Source organism: Takifugu rubripes, chromosome 10 (genome assembly GCF_901000725.2).
Source record: "Takifugu rubripes chromosome 10, fTakRub1.2, whole genome shotgun sequence".
Lineage (NCBI taxonomy): Eukaryota > Metazoa > Chordata > Actinopteri > Tetraodontiformes > Tetraodontidae > Takifugu > Takifugu rubripes.
In genome coordinates, this window is record NC_042294.1 from 4,849,185 (window position 1) to 4,876,322 (window position 27,138).

At 42.5% G+C, this 27,138-nt stretch overlaps 1 long non-coding RNA gene across 1 annotated transcript; it reads left to right on the forward strand.

The window, feature by feature from the left end:
- On the forward strand, nt 1-27,138 carry LOC115251325 (uncharacterized). The gene is made up of 3 exons (XR_003889896.1): nt 1-294; nt 9,637-9,700; nt 23,368-27,138. It is a non-coding gene; the product is annotated as an uncharacterized lncRNA (long non-coding RNA).

Here is a 27,138-nt window from a genome sequence, read left to right on the forward strand (position 1 = left end):
GTTTGCCCTGATATTTCACCAGCACCAGCCAGGAGCAAGGGGGAGAGGGAAAGACAGAGAGGGAGAGAGAGAGGGAGAGAGACTGGGGCAGAGAAAAGGGATAGATAGAAAAACGACAGACCAGGGCTCTATTTATTGGGGGTGCGAGTAGTGTGCTGTAGGCTGTGGGATGGTCGGGAGAGTGCAAGGTGTTGCTGTTAGGTGTGGCTGGGTTTACAGAAGGGGAAGAGTATGCATAGATAGCATGGTAGAGGGAGGAAAAAGAGGGAGATGGAAGGATTGGTCATGCGCAAGGTAAGAGAGAGGCTTTGTTTGATTGTATGTGGGGGGGGGGGGGTTGGTTAGGTGGGGATGGTGGGATGGAAGGGAGGGGGCCGAAACTGTCGTCTGTAGGGCTTATTATTATTGCAGGCAATCTTTGTCTGTGTTTGTGTGTATGTGTTGTGGGAAGAGAGACAGTTAGAGAGAGGGAGTGAGAGAGAGAGAGCGAGAGGGAGAGAGAGAGTGATGAGGAGATATGAGATTCAGCTGCGGGGTCATTATTTTCTCCTGACGCATGTCACGAGGTTAAAAGTAGGTTTGGAGCCTCAGACTTTCATCATGTGGGCTCATTGTCATATTTAACAAGACTCTGTGATGCAGGTGGGGCCACCTCCCAGCTCTGACTGGGGTGTCTTCCTCCACCACTGCTGATCATTTTGATTTGACTGAGAGGGCGTCTGTCCTCAAGTGCAAGACGCCAGCGCACATGCAAGCACCAGTGAGGCCTCAGTGGTGAAAATCTCTACCTCCACCAATGTGAGAAGACAGGAAGTGCACGGGCACGCTCCTTTTTAAAGGCAATTGAAATGAGGCTGCTTGAATATGTTGGATGGTTTCGGTAGGTTTCGGTTTTCGCCGACACGCCATTTAATCCCAGCCACCGCGTGACATGCACAGAGGTGCAAACATGGTCGTTTCCTTTAGCAGACGTTTTACCTATTTTTGCTTCATTTTCATCTAGTCAGTGTTAATAATGAGTTTATTAGAAAATGTGTACCCTGTGAGGTCGAACCCACTTCTGTTGTTGTCAGATTTTGCCTTTGTGCTGAGCAGCGGTCTAATATTTTTTATTTTCTCAGTGTATTGTCACAGCCACACACCCCCTCACTATTTTTCAAGCTATATTCAATATTGAAAGTTCTTTCTTTTATTAAGCCATCAACTGTATGTGTCCAAGAAGTTAATTATATATATATATATATATATATAAAAAAGCAAATAAGATCTTCACGGAGAAATAAATCAGACCGTGTAGAGAAACACAGGAAAATTAGATTCCACTTAAGTCTTTCTAAGAACTCTTTTATATTTTTTGGATTTTAAATAAATTTAAAACACAGCATTTGGCTCGAGTAAATTTCATCCATAATTCTTTTGTTAACGCGGGAGGGAAGTAATATGGAAAATGGCAGAAACACTGACAAAATAGAGGATTTTAGGTGGGAGCAATGTTATGCTGGCCAGAGTGGGAGAGGGGAGCATTTGTGGCAATTTCACCAAATTTAATAGGAGGACAGTTAATGGGCCTTTTTTATCGGCCACAGGCATCAATCAGGAGGTGTCAGGCAGCTGCTGAATCTGGGTTGTGGTCCTCTTCACAGATGACTGATTAGCAAGCCAAAATCACCAGATCCATCTTCCGACGGTCACTTTTATTACAGTCATTTTTAAAGTGACAGCGAGCTGCTGCGTCTCACAACGCTGGCCACCGCAGATGTGTTTGCATCTTCTCGCGCTCCCTCCATTCCCATCCTCCTCTTATTTTGTCACTCACTCTCCAGTTGTTTCCCCTGTGCCTCCCCTGCACCGTCTCCCCTCTCCTCCCTTTAACTACTTTTGTCTGAGTTTTTTTCTGCCTGTGTTCTCCCTCACTTGGCTGGGCAGGTTGAGGGGAGCAGGGTCATGGAGGTGTGAAGACAGACAGGGAAAAGAGGAGAAAATAAGACCCCCCCCCCCTCTATTGTCTGCAGGGTGTGTGCAGAATCCCCATATTGTTCGTTCTCCAGTGATGGCGAGAAATTCGGTTGCACTGTCCGTCCTGCTGTCTCACACTGGAGAATCATTCTTCTTCCCCAGTGCGAGATGAATGTAAATGAAAGTTTCAGCTCAGAGCGCGTTGGTCCCATTTGCGTGGGTCTAGTCGTACATTTTCAGAAGGCATCATTAAAGTTGAAGGCCAGATTTATTTTTTATTTTTTTTAAAAAGTGTCTTTAAGGGGTCCAGGATGTAATAATATGTTGCTTGGAAAGGGTTGTCAGGAGAATGACTTGGGGTAGAATTTTGTTTTGGAGGTTGTCAGTCAGATTTTCCATCGCTTCCTGCCTTAGCTTACTCTCGGGGTGTGTTCAAAATAAATCACAGCATCAAATAATCATCACGCGATCATTGAAAATGGCAGCCGAGCTATGTTTACCCAGTGGTTTTGCATACATGTGTTTGTGTTTGCGTGTTTTTTTTTTTGGTTTTTTTTAGCAAGTGTGTACGAGGCCATACTCTAAAGAGCACTCCTGTGTCTTGGCAGCATATATGCTAATCACAGCTGACATCAATCTCAAAAACATCAGCCAAAGTAACATGTGTCTAAGATTACATTTACAACGTTCTGAGCAAAGAGGGGCAGCACACACACACACACACACACACACACACACACACACACACACACACATATATACACAGAAGGAAAGTGGGTCAGGTGAAACAAGCAAACGTATTTCAGAGACAGCCTGCCATGTGCGATGTCCTCAAAAAACAACTGATTGAACAGCTTGTCGAAACATTAAGGCTCAATTTTTTTTAAAGGTCCGGAGTCCTCTTAAACACAGGAAGAATTGTTCCACCACATAAAAGTGCCCTTTGTTTTTCCTCTAAACACTGAAAGCTTTAAAAGAAGACTAATACTGAATGATCATAAGGCCGTGAGGCTTTGCAGCACTTGTGGAGGGAACGCAGCCTGTTTCCCCAGCCTGTCATGTGCACTGAAGGTAACCGAGGTTACATTTTACTGTGAAACATCTGAGCGTTGGAGTGAATCAGGTGGGTGTAAAATATGAGTTCTACTAAAAACCATTGAATGGGAACTTTAGATTTATTTGTGCGCGTGTGAATGTGTGTTGTGGGCGGGGGGCCAAAAGACATATGGACACAGGAAATCATGCTAATGGTGCTACCAGCTGTGACTTGCAAAGCGAACACGTGCGACTGTAGATGTACTGTGCTGTGACCCAGGCTTTTCACTGCAAACAAATAGCAGCGCTGTTTGAATTTTGGCCTCCTTACATTGCTTTGACCCTTTGACTGAACATTTGTCTGGCTGTGTGTGAGTGTGTATGTGTGTGTGTGTGTTTCTGTTAGGTACTATTGGGATTTGAACAGAAGCCACTAACTTTTTTGGACTTGTTTCTGAGTTATGATGTGAATAATTTAGGGCTTTTAAACAGTCACAAATTGTGATCAGATTAATCATGGTGCCAAGAACAGCAATGACAGAAGACAGTATCTGCACACTTAGCATGTACTTTATTTAAAGCAGATACAATGTCCAGATTAAAATAGTAATACTCTTGAATCTTGAGATACAATTAACAGAACCTTCCTAAAGCCTTTATGTCCATTATGATATTTTTTTGTGATGACCATATCAGTCAATTAATCAGATGTAGATTTACGGAGGCCCAAACGTTAACTGTCAAAATATTTTGGTGCAAGCTGGACAGGCCCCATGTCCCGGAAGAGGACATTAATGTTTGCTTTGTGTTTACCTACTGTGTTGGTGGCTCAGAATTCTGCTGAGGGGGTCTGAATCTTTCTTACAGGGTCCATCTTAGAGCACCAAATCCCATCAATAAGTCAATTTTTGCATGTGCTGCACATGCCTTGGTTGCATTAATATTCTTCATCAAATTTCATCAAATTTATGACTTTTATTAATGTGTTAATTTGAACAGCCCTAATACAAACATGTAAACATATTTATTTGGGTTTTTGACAACATTTGGGTCATACTGGATAAATAATGCTGAAAGTCAATGTTAAGAGAGCAAAGATAGTTTCTTAAGCATTAGGCATCAACAGTAATTTGTAGACATAAACAGTAATGAATGAGATGAGAAGGCAGTGAATCAAGTTTTTTTTTTTTTTTCTTCCAGTATTTTCCACTATTTTTACAGGAGAAATATTTGATGACATGTGCTAACTAGCGTGAAATTCCCTCTAGATTAAATGTCCGTGGAGTTCTGTTCCCGTTCAGAAAATACAATTTTTGAGCAATTGTTAAACCGCAGTTAGAGTCTACCCCTCAGCAAGGGAATGTATAGGAAAGAAACACACACAAGTACACACACAAATACACGCACACACACACACATATACACACACACACACACATACACACACACATACAAACACACACGCACACATTCACATGTCATTCAGTAAAGTTCTATACAGACCTGATTCTTTGCATGCACACACAAGAAACATTTGTGAATATGTGTCCATATAATCATAAAACAGACTTACTCACATGCTGGAGACACACCAGGGGCTAAATCTAAAGCTGGAGACGCGGAGTGTGTTTGACTGATTATGAACAAATAGCAGGGAGAGAAAGAGCGAGTGTATTCACACTGCCACCTCCATTCTCTCTCTTGCTCTCTCTCTCTTTCTCAGACACACACACACACACACACACGCACACACACACACACACACACACAAACAAGCACACACACACACACACACACACACCTGCCTCTTGATGGTCAGCGTTTGTGCTGATTATCAGAAGTTAAAAATAACACATTTTCAATATATTGGATGGTGGCAACATTTGTTACTGATCTTCTGAAAGGGGAAATGATGATGGTGGAAGACTTTTAACACAGTCGATTAGGAAAATCAGGACAAGGATAAAATTCCACTTTAAGCCAGCATGGATTTCTTTGTGAAGTATATTTCTGTGTTTTTTTTAAGCTCAATAAACAGCAAACATGTGGTCCATGTCTAGACAATCGTGTGATGAGCCACCAGGATCGTTTCTGTGCATCATGTGATGCAGTTGATATTTTCTGATGCTCAAATTCAAGATTCAGGGATGATAAGAAAGAATGAGCCATGATTTCATGCATAAAGTAAATTTTGAAAGCCTTTTTACAGGAGTAACCATTGCCAGTCATCAATTCTCCCTCAAAGAGGCAGATTCCGCTCATTATTGGACCTTGTGAAACACATAAAGTCAAAATAATGTAATTACACATTACATCACACTTTATAGAACTTTAATACCAAAAAGTATATAAAAATTTACATTTACATCAAAAGCAAAATATTGAACAGATTTAAGCACCATCCAAGTGTACCAAAATTGTACCTTCGTGGTGTCTCCATCTTTCTTACGCAGCAGTTTCCTGCTGTTCTCAGGGGAAAGTTTGGACACAATTTTAGAGGTCAGACCGAGGTGAGTTGAAACCAAGTTAAACTGGGCAGCTTTACAGGCTTTAGTTAAAGATATTCTAAATTCTGCTCAGCCAAGAGAAAACTTCCATTCAACAGCATGTTGAGAGTACAAGTCTCCCTCACCACAGTTATGCGCTTTCATTACATTAGGAGCACAAAAAGTTCTTTAACATCTTAACTGACTCATTTTAAAAGGTGGTGGTGGTGGTGGTGGTGGTGGTGGTGGGGGTGGGGGGGGGGGGGGGGTTCCAGGAGGGAAGGCCATGTAACATGTTGCAAGGATGGCGTTACCAGCGTTATCACACCGTGCACTGTTTTTTATTTCCACTTCATATTCTTTAATGAAAGGTTCTGTTGTCTGCTGCCTGACTGACTTTAATGAGAACCATTCCATTGTGGCAAAGGTTGGTTTTTAAAAACTGAACTCTGTGTTCTTCCGACCTGTGGGCGCGTTTGGGTCGGGGGAGTGGGCGTGGTCTCACAAGGCCTGTGCTGAAGACCTTTTGGGGGATCGCGATGGACATGATGTGCACCAAAGCACGCCTGAGTCACCCGCATAAATTCGTGCATGATGCTCTAATCCCTTATGCTCAACACTCCAGAATACCTTATCTGCTGGGAGGAGAGTTCAGAAGGTGTGACTATGAAAGAGGAGGAGGGAAAACAATATTTAGACGAGGAAGAGGAGGGATGAGAGGACGAGATAAAGGATTTTTGTTCTAAGGATGCGACAGCGTTTAACTTGCTCTCACGATTTTTCAACACAGTTTTGTTTTGAGGCGGGAAGTCCATGCCTGTGTGTGTATGTGTGTGAGAGAGATATCGACAAACTCAGCCTTTGATCTGTGAAGAGGAGGTGATGGTATCTTAAGAGATGGTTGTGCACAAATTGTGTAGCTTTAACCACTGGAAACAATTGTGTACTGGGTAATGTGTGTGTGTGTGTGTGTCTGTGTGTGTGTGTACTGAAAGCATTTCCTCAGAATAGCCGGTGAGTTGGACTACCTGCTGGCATGAGCTAAGCTTTAGATCAATAACGAGTGCGAGCGCATGTGTATACGTGTATATGAAAGTGTTTGTCGTGTGTGTGTGTGTGTGCGTGTGTGTGTGTGTGGGTATGGCTGCGCGTATATGTGTGCTGAGGTATCACAGTTATTAGACCACTTGCTATTTTTGGCTCTCTTAGTGCAACTTCGAGGTATTAAAGCAATCCATCTGAATGGTGGTAAATTTCGATCAACTGACAATTTTGTAAGTGAAACTAACAAGTGTTTGTAATTTTTTGATAAAATTATATCTGGGCTGGAACAAATTAGACATTAGAAATGACATTTAGGTCAATAATACAGTTTAGGAAACAGATCGGATCGAAACCAGGTGCCCAGTCTCACATATACGGCGGAGTTGCCATGGTGCCTGTGTTTCTTTGCATCTTGCTGTCACAGAAGTGGTGTGTGTGGGTGTGTGTGCGTGTGTTTGTGTGTGTGTAAAGCGCTGAAGGGCATGGCTTCCCAGCTTTTCCTTGGGGGTGACATGTCCATTACGCTTTAACAGGAGGGACGGCTGGCGTCTGAGCCTGATTCAGCCTAAAAACAAGCTCCGACAGTCTCGTTTATCTGCATGCTGTCCTGAAACCACTGGATTTTTCAGTTTTATTTGACAAAAATCAGTCCTCAACATGTATGTGAATTTCCACAGCAAACAGTCATTTCATAGGTGTCTTAGTGTGCCGAGGTCCCAGGAAACCTTCAACCTATTGGCCTTTACTTTGCAGCTCGTTGCTGCCAAGCTTAGCCTCGGGCGAATAAAATGCACAATCATGTTATATGGAATATATTATAAAGTGTTCGGGGTTTGATCAGATAGGGCAGCTGGGAGAAAGCTGCGAGCACAGTCAGGCCAATGATGAGGTCTGATCTATTTGTGCTGGTTAGCGGGATCTGATAACGGCTCCAAATAATCCAGGCGAGATTCAGACGGACAGAGTTGGATCAGACTGAGTTATAAATAAATTGCTCTGTAATCTTTAAATTATGCAAGTTGTGGAGCATAGTGTTAATGAGAGCTTTTGGGATGTACTGGCGAGGTCATTGTCTCTTGTACTAACAAGCTACTTATTTGGCTATGTCATATTTTGCTACGTGTAATATTTAAAATTTAAAAAGTATAAATTTTAAAAACAAGAGGCAAATGTCAGAGAGTACAGAGATGCTACCTCAGGATCATAATATGTCTAAAACCTGTTTACTTATTCTGTTGCTAGAAAATAAGGTTTTAAAGGAAACAATAAAAACCCAAAAGATCTATAGAACCATAGCGATGAGTCCAACTACAGTTAGCTTTCGCTCTGACTGAAACAGATGGCAGAACCAAAATAATTATCAATTACACCCCTTCAAAAGTGGTTAAGTGCAATACAAAGACGTTCACGACATCGCTGATGAGACTGTATGAAGAAAAGGTACTTAAATTTGCGCCATATTTGCAATTTTTCCCAGTACATTTAGACTGAAACTGACAACTAAGCAGGCAAAATATGAAATTAGAATCTAGCTCAACAATACTGTAAATAGGCACAATCCTAATCAAAAGTAAAGTTTTTTTTTTTATTACTAGATAAACATTAAACGTGAGCTGTCCATATAAACAAGCAGAGTTTGGAAGCTTAATTTCTTATGCTGGCAGCAGCTTGGTGTCAGTAATGAGGATGTTGATTTTGGTTGTGATTATAGAATGGCTGGTTGATATTACTCAGCTGTGTCCCTGTGACCCTCCTGCTGGGTAACATGGACGCCAACTGCCAACATGTGAACTGGAATTACTCCCCATCCAATTAGTCACACAGCTCACATTCAGATCAGAGAATGTCCCGCGCAACAAGACATCAAATTCAGACTTCCTGGATTAACACGCCGCAGTTGCTCGTGAGGAAAAAGTGCAATTTGGCAACGGGGGTCAAAGGCACATCTGCTATGTGAATTATTCCTTCAAATTGTTTGATAGATGCAGAAAAAGCAATGTCTTTACAATTAAATTTCACTTTATTCCACAACTAACAAACAGGCTCAGGGTACTCCGACACACGGCAGCCTTTAACTATGCACATTGTATTTGTCTGTCCAAGATCTACAAACTTCTGTGATGCTAACATTCAATCACTGCACTCTTGTAAGCACACTGGATTTCAAGATACACTCAAAAAAATAGGCAGCAGAAACATCCCATACTCCCTCAAACACTTTAGCAAAAATGCTAAAATCTGAGCACTCCCATTATACATAATTTAAGGGAATCTATATTCATAGAAGTGCCGGGCATGTTGTGCTCAATGAGGTAAAACGCCCCTGTGTGGCTAATGGAATGGCCTGAGTTGCGTGATTGAGTGAAATGTGCTGGAAAGATTGGGAGGATTTTTAGTGCAGATAAATAAAGAGAAGATTCTGCTTTTTTTGTTTTTTACTGGGCGTCAGCATTAATGCAGCATCTCCCCAGGTGATCAGCAAATTCAGATCGGGAAAAGATGGAGAGATGAAGTGGCAGGCTAACAAAGAGGGAAGGAGTGGGTGAGAGGGAGGACGCTTTAAGAAATAGCCCGCCTTGATCCTACTCAACGTGCACAAGGGCCACACTATAGCATCTCATATATCATCATAATGTTGCCATTGGAAGGTTCAAAGGAAGGCAAGAAAAAGGGAGTGAAAAAATTGGTCCCTGAAAATTCAAAGTCAAAATAAGAGAGGGACATTTGGAAGCTCCAACAGTAGATGACTTGAGAAGGCCAAGCCTGTCACAAGGCATACACACACACACTTCTTACCTTCCATAATTTTATGTCAAATGCGACCGGGCAGCCTTTTCTTCTCACCTCCTCCACCCCACATCTATTACCTTTGGAAAGATGCAAAGTGAACATTTCAATTGGATTGCAATGGCCAGTTAGCGCTGCTTTGATCCCCACTCTGCTCTTTGAGAGCTCCATTGTTCCTGATTTACTGGCTTGATTTGCCTGCCTGTGGATAATGGCCACAGAGTCACAGTCTGGGCTTCTCCCATCAACCCATTTTCTCCTTCTCACAGGTCTGAAGCTCAAAACATCTACTGTATGATTCACGGTGATATATACCCTTATGTTACAGAGTCCCTGGTCCTCCGTCGAGCAGCGGCCTGAAATACGCAGCCATCAGTGCAGCACTGACTCAGGTATTCAATCCTAGTTTACATCTACCACATGCGTGCAAATTCCCCAGATGCCCCACACTGTTGTCTGAACAGGGGCCAGTAATACTAAGAAGTGGCAGATACAATTTTGTTTTGCCAGACGGTCCTCCGTGTCATCAATCACACCGCGACGTGATAAATCTGCGCGTGGGCCAGTTTCTTCTTCATCTTTGGGTCTATTCGAGTTTGGTGTTAGCATTGGGGCAGCTCCTTGCAACAAAAAGTTGGCCTTCACGATTCCTTTGAAATGATACAGAGAAATCAGGAAGCAAATCAATGTTGCTTGGAAATGCTACTGAAAGACATATATTAATTTCAGTAAATATTAAGGCAGTAAGAAACTTCAGCAGGAGAAGAAAACTGTTGTATTTCAAAGCAATAATGTTTGAAAGTCGAGACAGGTATCAGATATATTATTGTAAATTGAATACTCTTAATATTAAACTCAAGTATGTGTAACAGTATCACATTATCAGAAGTAAGAAGATGGAAATTCCTCATATTTCACAATATTGTGTAGTTTTAAAGCCCATATCAGCCTCTATAGTTACTTTTATGAATTTCAGGCAAGTGCTTTCTTCTTGTAAATATGTTTCTTGAATGTGCATTTACAACGATGACTTTTAAAGAAAGAATGGGGATTGAATGAGATTCAATCCCCATTCTTTATTGTATTGTTATTCATATATAATTGTACTTGAATTTATAGAAACCAAAGTAAAAAAAAACAAGTAGCAATTGCTGTTATTATGACTAAAATCCAGTCCTATTCAAATTTTGAACAGAGGTTTTAAAAAGACTTCTTGATCACGAGGTCCGATCTCTTCTGAAAATGCCTCTGATCATCGATCAACTCATTTACCCGTCTGTTTGTCTGTCTGAATCTACAAATCAGTGAATTCGGAGGGCCCTGCAAAAACGCCTCGCCACAGAAAACCCGGAGAAAATTTGCTCAAGTGTCTGGTCTCCTCCCAGATACAAATGAACAATTTGTTTTCCATTTCTTTCGAAACCTTCATCTGAGCCGTCTCTGCTTTGAAGTGGGGAATGGGAAGGGGTGGAGAGTGGAGGGCGGAGGGCTGGGGCGGTGGGGTGGGCTCAGATTGTATGATACCGTGTTTGTCTTCAAAGAGTTCCGACTTGCTTACAAATGCACGGGCGCGCGCACCTTCAAGGTGAAACAGATAAATCTGCCGGAAACCCTTTTTTATGGCAATAATGAGGAGGATTTTTGAAGAAAGATGCAAAATTGTTAAAGACCACGAGGCAAAAGGCACACAAATTGAAGTTTGTCAAGGAGTTGATGATATTTTTAGATGCAAAGTAACATCCTTGCAGAATATCGGAGAAGTTAAGCTCAATGCAGATATCCAGTCTTCATGTATGTTTGCTCTTTACTCCTCACCACAGTTGGTCATCTTCAATAAATGTCACATATTTCAAAGTGCCACAGATTTATTTTTTATTAGTGGCAGCAAACGCTTGATTGCAGTCCAGACAGAAACGTCTTTTTCAGACTCAACACAAACAAACCACAAGGGGGTGAAAAAAGACAGAAAAACAGAGAAAAAAAATGGAAAAGCTCATCAGTTGTCCATCTGGCCGACGACATCCTTTGTAGCCTCTCTGTCATTTCTTTCTCATCTGTTAAGATGGATAGAATCTCCTCCTGTGTAGCTCTTCCTCCCCAGGATGACTGCTCCACTGAAGTCCCCGGAGACACCTTTTTTCCCTCTGTCTCTCTCAACGTCCTTTCTGTGGCTGCTATTTTCTCCAAACTTTATGAATTAGTTACAAGCCTCTTTTTTCTTCATCCCTTTCCTCACCTCCTCTCTCGCTTTGTCATCTCAGTCCAGGCGCAAATTCAACACCTGCCTCTAGACAAACTTTCCATCTCTCTGTCCATCGCTGGACAAGAAAATAGAAGGTAAAACTATAGGAGAAAAATTAGACAGTATATATAGGGATATATATATGTGTGTGTGTGGGTGTGTATACATATATCCTATATACTTATATAAAGAAAGTTACAACTATAAAAAGTTGCAGCTCTTGCATCAGTAAATGAATTGCAGCTGTGGATAGAAAGGCCTCATGTCATCCACACCCCCCTCCTCACTTGAACTCTCTCCAAGATTGGATAGACACAGGGGGTAGTGTAGTGTGTGCATGTACGACTGTCTATGTGCCACATTTGTGTGTCCCACTCCTCTGTGACCGCTTTCCTGAACCCGAACCCTTTCGCGCACGCGCACGGGGGGTGGGGATGGCGAGCTGTGGCGAACGATGGGACAGTTTTACAGTTCGCCCGGCTGAATGTTAAACTTATATTTAATGTATGACATTTCACACAAATCATCCGACCACAGACATGACCCTGGGGTATTCCGCAGATTGCTTTTTCAGTGCCTCAGCAACTGTGGAATTATTCGTCCCAGAGAGAGCGAGGGGAGAGAGGGGGGAAAAAGCCTTTGAGTTTGGTGAAATGATCGCCCTCTCACTGCTCTGGCTATCCCAGACTGTTCTCCTCTCCCTCTCTCTCTCTCTCTCTCTCTCATATCATGATCGCAGAGCTGTGCCAAATTGAAAACATCTTGGCAGTCTGGAGGCTGTATGAAATAACCATATATTATGTGTAGTATAACACCCGATTGGATAGCAAAACAATTATGCTGTTTTTGCAGTCTCAAAAGATTCCTGTGCCCCCTCCTTAGGGCTCAGTACTTTTCATTTCTATGTTAAAAAAAAAAAAAATCAGCGAGTGTGGAAAATTATCTCAGATTTGTAAATTACAGTTGGATTTTTAACCCCACGCCTCCTCCCAGCATCCCGTCCGATATGAGCAAATCTACAACAGTTTACTGGGGCAGATACACCCCGGCGTGTCCATCTGTATGTGGATTATGGAAAACGCTGTAAATATCTCATTTAATTCCCGCTATGTGAATTCTTTCCCTTTCTTTTTCAAACATGCTGTGGAAAGAGTTGCAACCACAATCAGAGTTCATGAAGGCAGGGAAGGTCTTAGTCCATATCCCTAAAATGCTGCAGCACTCAAAACAAACACATCCCCCTCTCAGTATTTGCTGTCCTAGCTTTTCAAAATGCAGAAAACTATACTGAGAGGGCTCAACGTTTTCGTTGTCCGCTAAGCTGTGCAAAACAGCGTGTTTACACTGATGGGTTCCGTAGTTGGGTCATCCATTTTATCTGAGGGGACATTTTTCAACATTTGGCTTCAGATATGAGTCACGCCGTTGTCCACTACATCAGCATCAGTCTAGCATCCCAAGGTCAAACAGAGGGTGGCGTGTTTATGAAGCCCGCCACTTGTCACGCAAAATACCCACAAAGATATTCCACATTTTCGTTTGTTCGCCATACAAATAGATTCTACTGTGCATCGATTTTAGTTGTGAAACAGTTTGTAAATAGCAGAGATAAGAGGATTTGAATCTAGGCATCATGGCCAATTAAGAAGAATCAGTTGGTACAGCTACAACACCATCACTAGTGTAAACATCTCAGGACAGAGCGAGACCACGCCCACTGCATCGTCCATTTAAACACTCGCTTGAGCAAGTACCAAATGGAAAAAGCCCAAAAAATGCAGCTTAGAGTTAGCGACACGCGTGTGCGTCTTTGCCTTGTTGCTAATAAATAATGGAGATAAAAAGATTTGGAACTCTATTGTGGCTAATTATGAGGGATCATTTAATTCAGCTGACAATGTCTGTGCAGCAAACAAATGAGAGGAAGACACACGAAAACCCCCAAAAACCTCACACAGGGCATCCGTCCCGCTGAAAGCACAAACACACACACACACACGCACACACACACACAAATGCAGTCATAACCCTGGCTGAACAGCATAATTATCAGTTTCCCCTCAGGGCTTTAGGAAACCTGTTCCTAATTGGAACCCAGTTGGGACCATGCATGGATTAAAATACATGAGGCTTCTGCAACAGGGGAAACACTCATGCCCACACGTGCACACTGAGGCCTACACACAAATTTAAGAAGACCCCAAAGAGCAGCATCTGAACCCCAAATATATAGTTATGCTAAATCTGGTATGATCTCCATTGTTTCACCACATGTGGGTCAAAAGCGTGACAGCACAATTCTCCGAAGCACAATTACCTCACCATTTCCCCCCCTGTTTTGTGTTCTGTTTTTCTTTATTTTTCTTCCGTTTCCCTGACTTAAGCTGTTGTTTAATGGACAGCAGCGTGACAGAAAGGAGTTTGGTATCAGATTGAAGCCGGTTGCCCTTTTTGCCAATTTGCGAGCAGCCTCCTCTGTACTTGTAAGATGGCCAATTAGCTGACCGTCTGACAGAGGCTCTCTGACCGTAGCTATTAAAACACACGCTTGTAGGCGTGTGCACGCATGCACACACGTGCATACACATACAGTAGAGCGCTGCCTCCGACTGTCCATCTCTATCTTCTGTGTCTGCGTGGAGTGTGCCTAGACCTCACCCCTCACCTTCTACGCACAATTAGGGAGACACACACACACACAGACTTGTGCAAACACACACCTTCATTTTCCTCTCCAAACGATGCTGTGCTAACTGACCCCTTTCGGTCCACCTCCCACCCCCGCCTGGTTTTCCCCTCCGACCTGAACCTCCACATTTCACCTTCTCCAAAACCTCTCCTCCTCCATCTTCAACCCTCATCCTTCGTAATCCCCACCTCATTTACTCTTTCCTCTCTCCAACCTCCATCTCCTTTCAAACTTTCTTCTCTTGTCCTCGTCCTTTCATCTTCCTCTCATTTAAGCTCATCGTTACTGCACATTAGGACTATAATGTCACACTTTTCTCCTCTTTAGCCACGCTGTTTAGTAATGTTTGTCCTCTTTTTCTCATCTTACTATTTTGGCAAATTTAAATTAATTCAGTTTAATTCTGTTATTGGCACCAGGTTCCAAAAATGTGGCAAACTGTTCTGAAATATGCAAAAATACATTTTAATATATAAAAATACATTTTAACATATCAAAACATAGTAAATGTTTTGCACATCCACACATTGTTAATGGAAAGCAGTCACGTAGCAAATGTGTTTTTTCATTCTTTAATGCAAAAGCTGTATTTAAAATCCTATTTGCAAGACAGCCCCTTGTAATTTCCCTTTTGTAAACTGGAGGATTGTCAAAAAAAAGAAATGCATATTTGACTGTAGCAAATTTCTGTGACCTGATAAACTACGTATAAACCCCTACGTATACGAACACACAAACACAGATGCACACGAGGGACCTTTCCCCTTCAATCTCAACCTTTATGCACCTCTCCCATGTCCACAACCCCCCTACCTCAGGCCCAAGCCCACACCCCACCTCCTCTTCCTCCCACCCCCACGTCTTTGTTGTCCATCAGAGTGGTGTGTTTTAAGCCTCAGCTCCATCCTCATCACTCGTCTCCCTCCATGGTCAAGTTCAAGGCTCCTCCAGAAACACAGAGGGATTTTTGTTTTTTTGTTTGCAGCAGGTTGTGGATGAGGTCAATAGTTCCTGAGGACTATAAATGCTCAAGACATGGACACCTGCATGCTTTGCACCACACAGCCACATTCACCAATCGCCGCTACATTTGGATACCGTTTTGTAATGTAAAAATACAGAAAAAAATAACTGTGGGGTGCCAAAAATTTCAGATGCATGCATTTTGATGAAATAATAAGAAAAAATGAATGAATAAAGTGACACCTACACACTCGTCCCGGTGCACCTGCTTCCTCAAGGTCTGTCGGCTGCAGTCAAAATGGTGGACACAATAACACTGGGTTTAGCTTTGATTCCTAATATGGAGGAAACAATTTTTTTTCCACGGGGCCACTGATATTTGGAGACGGAATTCAACCTGTCTGCCTTTCATTCTCTCTCCCCCTCACACACACACACACACACACACACATACACACACACACACACACACACACCACACCCGTCTCACTCCCTCTCTGTGTTTCTCTTTCTTGATATGTCTGGACATTACTGTGTTTGTCAGCTTTAAAAGAAACACGAGTGGAGTAAAAAGAGAGGCACGAAGGAAAAATAAAAGATTTTGAAAATAAAATAAAAGAGGTGACCTGGACGTTAAAAAACGAAATAAAACACAGGTTTAAGTTTTCGTCACATGCAGCATCAAATCTGAATAAATAAAAAGGTAATTTAAAAGGTATGCCTTTAAAATATAATCCCAGTATGTGTTTTTCCATAAAATGGCCTCCCTTTTTTGCTATTATTAGAAAATAATACTGGCAGGGGGAAAAAAGTTCTGCTCTGCTAAGATTTATTTGCATTGTAAATGAAATCTGCACTCTATCTGCAATTATTTCTAATTAATTTTCACCTAATTCTTCAGAGACTATTTCAGCCCCATAATTTACACAAAGGAACTTCCTGCCTTGGTTTTCATAGCAACGATAATTATAAAGTTAAGAGGGTTTGCTAATTTAAAAATGCTATCTGCATGACATCAAATATACATCTTTGATCTTTCCCTGTCCCTGATGGGTAAATGTCTTTAATTATATTCAGGAAAAATTAACTTTCTTGGAATAATTAACAGAGACTCTTCTTTTGGTTTGTAAATGATAAGCTTAATTAATTCCAGGGACAAACAAACTTTCACAGTATACACATATTATTACACAAACAGGAGGAAAATTCATCAATTACATATCAAAACCACCCTCACTTGGGCTTCCCAATACAATTGCTTTTATGTCGTATTTGCAAATGTGTGCAATAGATCTGCTATCCCCCCTCTCTCATACACACACACGCACGCACACACACACACAGGACTTGCACTTAGAGCATTTTTTAAAATCTCTGTATACCATAAACCATAATCCTTACACAATGTCAAAATTGCACAAAGCACACATGACCCACATGTGTTCTTCACGATCATGTGGGACCTTCTCCATATCTCATTATATTCCCCTATAGCATATCAGCCTCTCCCTGGGTAAATGTGGACACATACAGAGGGAAAGAAAAAGAGTCAGATGATTCATATTATCTTTATCACCTGGCTACAGGAGCCGGCTCTCCTCCCCTCTTTCCTCCTCCCCATTATGTAAAACTATGGATTACGTTTGGTATGCGCATGAATCCGCACATTCAGTGGGGTGTGTTCGCATGTGTGTGTAGTTTGGGCCACTATAGCGTGCGTTTGAGAGAATGGCAGAACTTGAGGTGCATATACATCCATGCATGCATCCATGCAGAACCCCCCCCCCCCCCCCCCCCCCCACACACACACACACACACAGCCTCTCTCTCTCTCCCTCCATCTATCATGCATCCATAGGTCCATCAGCTTCGGGAATGAGGTGTGGAGAGAGAGAAAGAGAGAGAGGAAGGGGCAAAGGATACATGGGGAGGAAGAGAAATAAATTTCCCCCCCCCAACACATGCACTTTAAAAATGCACATACATTTCCATACATTGAAAATACACTGAAGTGCACACACCCTTGCTGATCTATCCCCAATATGCTCCCCCGCCTTACCCCACCACACACACACACACACACACACACACACACACACACACACACACACACACACAAACACCACAGCACTAAATGCAGCCAAGATGAATGTGTGTGTCCCACTCAGCAGGTGTAGGTGAAAATCTACCCCTTGCCATATTTATCTTCATAAGAACAGAAGGTGCGTTTGTCTGGATATGTACTGGATGCGTGTCTTGGGTTTCAGCATGTTTGATTTTGAGTTTTTGCAGTCTGTGTGTATGAGTGTGTGTGCATGCGTGCGTGCGTGTGCGTGCATCTATTTACCTCAACTCAGGTGAAGAAGTAACTAACTCCTGGAAAGCAGAAAGAAAAATTAAAATAGTTTCTTTATTCTTATGTACTGTAAAGAGTGTTAGCACCCAAACGAAACGAGGAGCCCCGCGTCCAAAAAAAGGAAGCTATTCCATCAGGTTGTTTGACCCTTTTTTCTTTCAATATAAAAATAAATGCATTGACATACTGCTCAGATTCAAATAGTTTACAGTATATTTGCCATCCGTCAGGTTGCAAGGCTTTCCGATGCCAAAAACAACCGGCACGACCTTTCCATAAAAGCAGCCCGAACACCCGGCCCTTGTAGATAATAACGGCCTGTCGCAAGAGAGGAGAAAGAAACCCGAGTGTGGTATTATTAAGCAGACTGGTTTGTTCTGGGGAAGTGTTTTTGGCTTTTAAAAAGTTCCATTTTGCACTCCCCGGGCGCTGCATATGAGGTACCCCAGGGAGGCGTATGCGTGCATGTGTGTATAAAATATTCTGACTGAGCTGTCTAACAGCTCATAGAGCAGGAAGATGTGTCCTGTCTCCTGCATTCAAATGTGAGTGGGTTTTTGGGGAGCAAAAGTAAACAGATATGCTTGCTTGAACACACATGCGAGGATGCGTGTGTGTGCACACACCTGCTGTACAGACATATGTGCATGTATGAATATGAACGTATGAACACTCGCATGCAGATATGAGACGTGTGTTTCTATTGTCCTCCCGTATTTACACCAAAATGTCTCCTCGGCTCGACTGTGCAGTCAAACGTGATGACATCACCCGGATATTATTTTTAGCATCAATTTAAAAAATGTGGGTTTTCAAAAAGATGTCATACAAGACACCAGAAAGCACATGGCGGAGAACGGTCCTTTCTCTAGCTGCAAGGCTACTGTTTTATATGGCAGCGTTCACGTCTGCAGGCCTACGTTCTCGATCCCCTCCTTAAGCTTTTTAATGCTTTTCCATATCACACCTGCAGTATATGGTGTGTAATAAGATAGCCCAAGACAATGAACTGTCCAGTTGCCAAGGGTGTTAGCTGACAGCAGGTTATGGAGGAGGAAGAAGAGAGAAAGAGAGAGAGAGAGAGAGAGAGGTCGCATGAAGGGTAAGATGAGGCCCTTCAAACAAAATATGACCCTTGAAAAGCCTTGCCGAATGTGCGATCCCAATCCTCCCTGCTACCATATTTCCTTCTGCTCTTCCCCCTCCCACTCACACCATTGTCCCTCCTTCCCTCTTGCCTCTCCGGATCCGTTTGCGCACAGATGTGTTGTCTGTCACGACCGCGATGATAAATTAGCGCGGGTGTTGCTGTTGAAATAGGAGCCTGTGTCTGCAGTGTAGAGGCCGATCTGGTGGACAATGCCATGCTTGAACGGCCGACAGCTCAGCTGTGGCCTGGTCTGCAGAATAACTTCGGATTAGCTTGCGTCCACGACTTACTCTGCCTTCAGTATCAGTCTGAGAGGCTATTAAAGAGCAAGTCTAAATGTATTCCAGCCAATGAGTTAGTAATAGTTTTTTTGGGGGGGTTGTTTTCTTTGCTTTCCTGAAAACAGCACCGAAAAACAAGATAAAAACAGGTTTCTCAGGTAAAAAACTGAGAACATTAACTTTTAAAACAGCATATATGCAGAAAATAACTGAGATGAGAGAGGGTCGCGTACAACTTTGTAGGCTTCACAGTTTGTAAGGAAGTGAAGGAACATTTCAGATGAGCATGTTTTCATGCTCAACAGTATACGATCACAATCATATAGTTGTCTCCTCACCTGGAGCGCTGCAAAAATTGGTTTTCAAGTATGTGTGTCTGCTGAGAAGGGCTGCATCTATGTGTGTCTGCTTTTTTTCTCATCTTTTTTGAGAGTGATTCCTTTACCTGCAGGCTTTCGTTTTTGTGCGTCTGCTTATGTGTGTGTGTGTGTGTGTGTAGACATGTGTTTCTCATGAAGGTCCATGCCGAGCAAATTAATTCTCAGAAGTTGCGTGGCGGGGGCTCTCCTTCCCTTTGAAATGGGGCATACTGCTCCCTGTAATCAATAAGTCAAGCCATCTCGGCTGCATGTTGCAACCCCCCTGGCACACAGATGAAGGAGCCCAATTTACTCATCATAAATTCTGATTCCCACAATAAATATGAGAGGAGGTCCCACGGTATTAGAATATCTGGAATCTCAGGGGCGTTTGAAATGCTGGCTGCCCCTCGCCCTTGACGTGGAGTTGCTTTGTTGGTTAGAATATGCGTTTTTGTACTGAATAATAATGATCTCAGGTCAGGAATATTTAGTTGTGACGTAAGATAAAAGTCCGAAAGGCGCTCTATTGATAAAATAAAATGTAAATAAATAATGCAGGCACTTCTTGAGCGTACAACAAAATCAGGAAAAAAAAGGTTACAATCTTTTTTTATGCTTTTGACAAAATTCTGTCTTTTCCAAACCTTACTTTTTTCTAATGAACTTCGACAGGCACCTCCAGACAAATGGTGACGTGTGCAAGTAAAAGCATGTGACATTGGGAACACGCTAATCTAATGGACAAGGGCTGTCTCTCCTGTTTAAGGCCCCTTTGCTCACTAGGGTCTGCGTGCATGACAAGTGACCTGGGGAGGGTAGAATGTGGCAACAACGTGACACACCTATAGAGGGCAGGGTGGTGTGTGAGGTGGTGGCGAGAGGGCTGCTGAAGCCGTTTCCTCAACGGGAGGAAGGTAAGAATGGAAGATGTAGGAGAAAGTTTGAGAACACACGGAGAGAGAACGGCTTGAGAACAGCTATGTGCGTGCATTCGCACCTGTTTACAAGCACACGCACATCTGTATGTGCATGTTATCATTAGCATGCACCAATAGGAACTAAGGCAACTTGGCATCCCTAACAGCAGTGGCGTTCTATCTATCTTCTGTCTGCCAAGGACTTGGAGTTCCATGGATACGTGACATTTACGAGGCTCCCATGAGTCCCGGTACATGTTGCCCCAACGACGGATACAGCTTCAGCGCTGTGACAACAACAAACACTACAGTTACATCCAAATCTGAGCGGCCTGCTATCTATGCACAGAGAGCAACATTTAAACAAAAGATTTCTTCAGCTGATAAAAGAGGATCGCAGGATGAGAAGGAGGAGGAGAACGAGACTGAACAAAAGCCAACCGAAAAGAGAAAGTAGCTTTCTGTGCTGATCAATAAAGCAGTCTTCATTTATAAGGCAGTGTTAAGAGCCCTAATTCCTGGCTTGTTAGCTACATGTGAGTAGAGCTGTGCGGGGTGCTAATCCATAAATCACCGCTTAGTAGTTCATCAACGAGTGCATGGGATCGAATGCCTCCAATTAAGATTCCTAAATGCCTGGCTAATTATGCTCAAAGTGCAGACCTCTGCTTCTCTCACACGATCACACGCGGTTGGAGGCAACACACATACATGGAGAAGGAACATAAAAGCAGCCGCACGTTAATGACGGAACACACAGTCTGATTGGGAAAGCAGTTTAGCAGCAGAGTCACATCTTTAGCACTTACAATCAAATGCATTTCAAGATCCGCGGCCAATAGCACCGATGGAGGGTGTTAATCGGGGAGTATTTCAAGATGAAACATCATGGGAAAACAGTTAGGTGAAAATGTTATCAAAATGTCAAATGCAATTAAATGAACTCACCTTCAGAGGGTTATTCATGAGGCTTTACAACATTATAAGGCCTATTTGTTACATTTTATGAAATAAAACTCTTACACAATTCAGCAAATGTATTTTCTTTTATATAAAACCCTGAAGTGTGCATTTGGAGGAGAAAAGGACTTGTGAAGAATAGGAAGAGATAGCATCTGCTTCTGGGCCCCCTGCCTCGGCCACAGGTCTGAAGAGCAGAGCGAATTGTGTCTGAAAGGGGATGATACCCATCGGAATGTTAATGGCCCTGAATATTTCAGAGGTAGGATCATCATATGGCAGAAGGAGGACGGATGGGTTTCCCGAAAGCGTTTAGCGGTCGGAGCTCCTCTCTGTTATTGTAAACCTGGAGTTGAAGATGATTTCAATGCACGGCTAACAAGGTCCAGTTGCTGTCTGGTTGTCTCCCTCTCTACATCTTCCCTCCTGTCTGACCCTGTAAGCTTTCTGGAATTTTGAGGCGAGTCGAGACGGATCCCTTTGTTTTCCCCAACATTTGAGGCTCATTTCCTTTTATTTAGCTTTGACTCAATGGAGCCACCAAACACAGCTCAGGACAGAAATGTGGTTGTTGCGCTCCTGCGTCTGAATAAATCTCCTCGTGTGCAGCTCCTTGTAACAGGAGCCAACTTTACTGCAAAACCCTCTCAAAAGCAATAAACACAGGTAACTCCTCATGACTCCTTTACAATATTTGTCACGGTGAAATATCAACAGGGATTACACACATGGTAAATCCGGTTACCATGACATCAATGGGTTGTATGGCTTTATTATGCACGCAAGCAAGAAAATAGGAGCGATTGCTGCAACACTTCTCATAAACATCTGGGAACCACTATAGGACCCTAATTTCAGTCAGAAGGACTTTGTGTTAGACCTTGAAAAATGAAAGAGGATGCACTTTTTTTGTTTGAAAGACCCTGATCAGAAGGGAAGGGAGTCTAAAATTAAAAGAATTATTGCATGCTCCCAGATGTGCACAAGGAGGATGACCTGGGAAAGACGGCGGTGTCCCCCATCAATCATTGCCATATGCTTCTAGAGAAATGGATCCTGCAGGACACTTCATATTCCTCTTTCTGATTAGTTCATTTGAGAGATGAAGACGGCGGGGGAAATGAATGGTGGCGCGTTCCGAGATGGACGGCGTAACCCGAGAACAGAGAGGGTTCAATGTCAAAAATTAAGGCCCTCTATTTAAGACTTCATGGAACCCCCCCATACACACACACACACACACACACACACACACACACACACACACACACACACACACACACACACACACACACACACACCTTTCCCTCCCTTTTCCCCTTGCACCATCTTTTCTTTTCTGAGGTTGGTGTCAGGGAGCGATAGAGTGAAGGGAGTGCGTTCTTAACTCTGATCAAAGGAGGGAGAGAGGAAAGATTTCCTAATGACTGGCATTCACCCTCCTTTCTTAATCCATCTCTACTCTTACCCTCCGTGGTCTCCCATCTCTCCCCTCTCCCCTCCACGTTCTCTCTCAGGGCATTGGTAATTATCGGTGAGGTCTTAGTGACTGCAAATGAAATTACCATTTAAGAGAGAGGGAGAAAGAGACATCCCCTTTACCATAGGAGAGGGCTTAAGTGAGCCAGCTTGGATTTCAGCTATTGATTTTTAAACTGCTGCATCAGAGAGTGTAATGCTTTCATAATTTCAAATAAACTGTCTGGTTACCAAGTACTAATGAGAGAAAACCTGAGAGCCCACCGGACGGACTGGGAGACCTGTGGGGGTTAAAGTTATGTGTTGACACCTCTGCTGCGAAATTAATGTTAATGTCCGACAGACATCGTCATTATTGTGCCAGTCGTTTCGCAGCAGCTGCTAATTTTTGAAGGTTTCAAATGGTAATAATGAGAGAAAGATGTAAAAGTGAGGTGTTAAATACTGGAAATATTTTCCATTATCAATATATAATTTTCAGGTTTTTTAGCTAAATATAAACGTGTGAGGTCAACAAACCTGCAAAATTAATGACAGATTCCTAAAAGATTCCAAAAAAATCATCAATGGTGCTAGTCGACACACAACAGACAAAAAATATTTTTTTGCATTAGACTGCATAAACCTAAATTTTCTCTGTTTTTCTCTGTCTCACCACAGAATGTCGACCGCAGGCCATCGGAGGCAGCTTAGAAATCTCTTACATCTGGAAGAGCCATAATTCACAGGATTTGGCCTAACAGCCATGACAGGCATTGGGGCGGCCAGGAACAACTGTGTCCTGTGTTAGCTCTGTGTGTGTGTGTGTGTGTGTGTGTGTCTGTGTGAGAGAGAGAGAGATACAGAGTGACAATGTGCGTGTAAATACTTGGAACTCTTTATTTATGTTGTCGGGACTCGACTGTTGAAAGTGTCTCATTAGGACCTAAAATCTAAATAACTTGTTCCAAAATTGTAGACATATTAATGAAAGAGCGAGAGATATTTACATCATAATTTCGCAATACTGACAACTGTTCTTACACAATCTAAAGACAAACATTACATACCGGTTGCTATGGCTGCGCTTGGGGTGGACCTTTATTGTTTTTTGTTTTTTTTAATAGAAAACACTGAACTATTAACAGTGACTAAGTAACCTAATCTTTATAGAATCATTCAGTTCAATCGTGTTTTATCTAGCCAAAGTGCAATCACAGAAAAACAAAGAAAACTGTCAAAAACAGTGTGAATCACACTGTAGTCCACTACATAAATAAAGTGAGGATTATTCAACAGTCAAACACTCTATAAGGGGCTGTACAGTACAGTGTGTTACGCGACAAAGTTTGGGATCTATACGCTCAACACAGTCCCGCTAAACAGAGAAATGAATTTTCAATGTAATATTTACTGCTTTTCACTTGTTTCTGAGCATATGAAGGCAACAAACAGACTTGTAGCACCGTCCATGTGTTCCTGGCGTGCCAGAGGCTCCCTGTGTCTACCCTAAATATTACAGCCAGACAGTAGCTATCACTTCCAAGCCTGAAATCCCACATTCCACATTCCTGATTCCAGCAGCTCGCCTGCTAAGCTGGGCACCACATGAAGAGCCATTGTTAGAGAGAGAGAGAGGTCATGTATCTCTCTGTCTGCCTGTTTCTGTCTTTCTCTCTCAGTCCTCCTGTTTCTTTCCTTCTCTCTCACCCACTGCCTGTTTTCCTTTATCTCTTTTACTTCCTGTGCTGGGCTTTGTTGCCCACTCTCCCACACACTTTTTCTTGCATTTGATTGTATATTTCTCTCCATACCTCGGCCCGATTCCTGTCTCCCACTGATGCTGTTAGTCTGCAGCTCTCCTCCTCTCTTCAAGGCTCTTACTTTGCCTCTTTTCCTTTTGTCTCTCTTCCTCTCTCCCTGCGAGTCTCCAGATATTCATGTAGAGATTTTCTCACATGTTAGATATAGATTTACGACCCCAGCCAGATCCCTGTGGCCACTAAATTTGATACCATTCACTAAGCCACATTGTTTTTCTGTGTGTGTTTGGGCTCGTCTGTTGTGTGTGACTGTGGGTAAGTATGTACGGGGGTGTGTGTTCATGCATTACAAGGTGGAGGTGGGTGACTTTTAAAGGGTTAGCTTGGGTACGGTGGGCGCAGAGGAGGAATTTACAGTTTATTGAAGCAGAGCAGCATGAGTTGTGTGTGTGTGTGTGTGTGTGTGTGTGTATGTGTGTGTGCGTGCGCAAGTGAGAGTGCCTGTGGGTACCAGGTGACCAGGCTAACCTCTTGCCTGGTGTTTTGGATTTAGCCGTTGGATAGCGTCAAGAAATAAAAATGGAATCCTTTTTCAATTACAAATCAGAAAGTAAGGGAACAAAAGCAGGAGGCCAAGAAAAGATGTGCTTTGTGATTTAATGCTGCCAGGCCTTTTTCCTAACGGGAAAATTCTTCAAATTCATCTTTGAATTTCAAAGATGTGCTCTTTTAAAGAGTAGAAAAAGATGAAAAGCTTAATGTCACAATAAGAATTTGGGATATTTAAGGGACTGTAAATACTTCCTTTAATAAAATCATTGTAGACAAACACCAATGAACCACCCAAGAACAAAAATAGGAACACAGGCGAACACCTGTAGAAGAAAGTCATTGTGCTTTTGTGCCTGTTATTAATCCTGACAGGAGTCGGCGTAAAGGTGCATATTTTATTGGCCGATGATTGTAGCTGTGTATTCATATCTCTGAGCTCGAATCCTCCCATCCGTCAACAAATTCCACAAGTTGTCACGGATGGGCCTTTTTAAAATGGCATTGTTGAGCGGAGAGGATTGTAATATTGCTGTTTGCCTGCACGATGCGAGCTGGTATTCTCCTTTTTGATGTTTGGCTAGAAGGAAATGGAGAAAATAAAAGCCTCCCAGGATAAAGGTGCGTTCTTGCACTTTTGAATGTGTGTACGCGTGTTCGCTCAAACTGTTTATCCGTCAGTCAAGCAGAGCGCGTGCAAATTGTTTGCGCTAGTGCACGGGCGCAGGTATTCTTTTGTGTGTGCATGCGCATCGTCATCTAAAAGCCGTATCTGGTTTCAGATCAAATGATGTATGAAGAAGAGAAATGACAGAGAGAGAAAGTGATAGCTCTTTAATGTTGCCTATCTACCCTCAAATCCAAATATAAGACCAAGAACACGTGGAATAGGCAAGAGTGTTTTAGGGGAGAAAGGAGCGACATGAAACGCGTATGTAGAAAAGCTCTGAACATGACGTCGGCTTTGTAGCGGAAGGGGGGGAAGTGTCACACCAAACAGGAAGTAAGAGGGTAAATTGGATGGAAAGAAAAGAGGAGGCAAGAATGCGAGATGAAACGATGGCGCCCATTTTATTGTTTGTTTCTGCATGCTATGGTACAGTAACCTTTTTTTGCTTTTTATGTCGTTCAAAGCTTTTTTTTTAATCCAAGTCAAATTTTGCTCCTTTTTCTGCTCCACGGCTTTGAGATTTAATTCCTGCATCCATCCAATTAGCTGCGTTGTTTTCGCACCCTAACACATCACATTATCATTTTGTGCCCCACCAAAATCTTTAAAATATTTAAATGCTTCAAAAACTATAGGTATAGATAATATGTGTATCCTAGCTGCCCTGTGCACACTATGTGGTACACCTCTTTTCTTCTGTCACTTGCCTGTTTTTTTATTCACTCTCCTTTTCTGTATCTTCTCACCTCTCAATATCTAATGAAACAGACAAACTATGTCAATAATAAAGGTTTTTTGATTCTTCCTATCTTGGAGCCCATCCATTCTTTTGTGGTCGCTTAACAAATATCATTAAACACAACACACACACACACCCTTCACATTCCTCTACGGGCTGCAGGCCTCACACCTCCTGTCTTACTTGCTGTTCTTACCAGGAAATTAGCATTGCCAAGACATAATTCCCTCTAATAAAATTATGTGCCCTAATATCCAGAAACAAAGGTGGGAAGTATTCATAGAGGGCTGCATGTGTGAGGATGAAGTGTATATCAAAGATGAAAGCACTGCTGGGGACCGCAGCACGTAGCATCAGCCGAGCTTCACTTTCCCGCCACAAGCATTATTTTCGTGCGAGCTAGCGTTACAGTGTAACACCTTTACTACAAACCTTCAACTCAGATAAATGAGCATTCTGTCTCGACGATCTCTCGAGAAAAAACAATATTGCTGTAGAAAAGTAAGTGGAATGGACATTCAGTAAGATATAGAGACGTATATGACCGACACATACTTCAGTATTGCCCCTCATTTGTGTGCATAAGCATTCATGTAGCGCCATTAAAGCCTCGCAGTTAAGTGAAATACACACGACATTTTAAATTTCTACAGCGGTAGAAACCACATTAATCCTAACAACTCTTCACAGGCAGTTTTTCAGGGAATTTTTGCCATAGAGAACCAATTCCA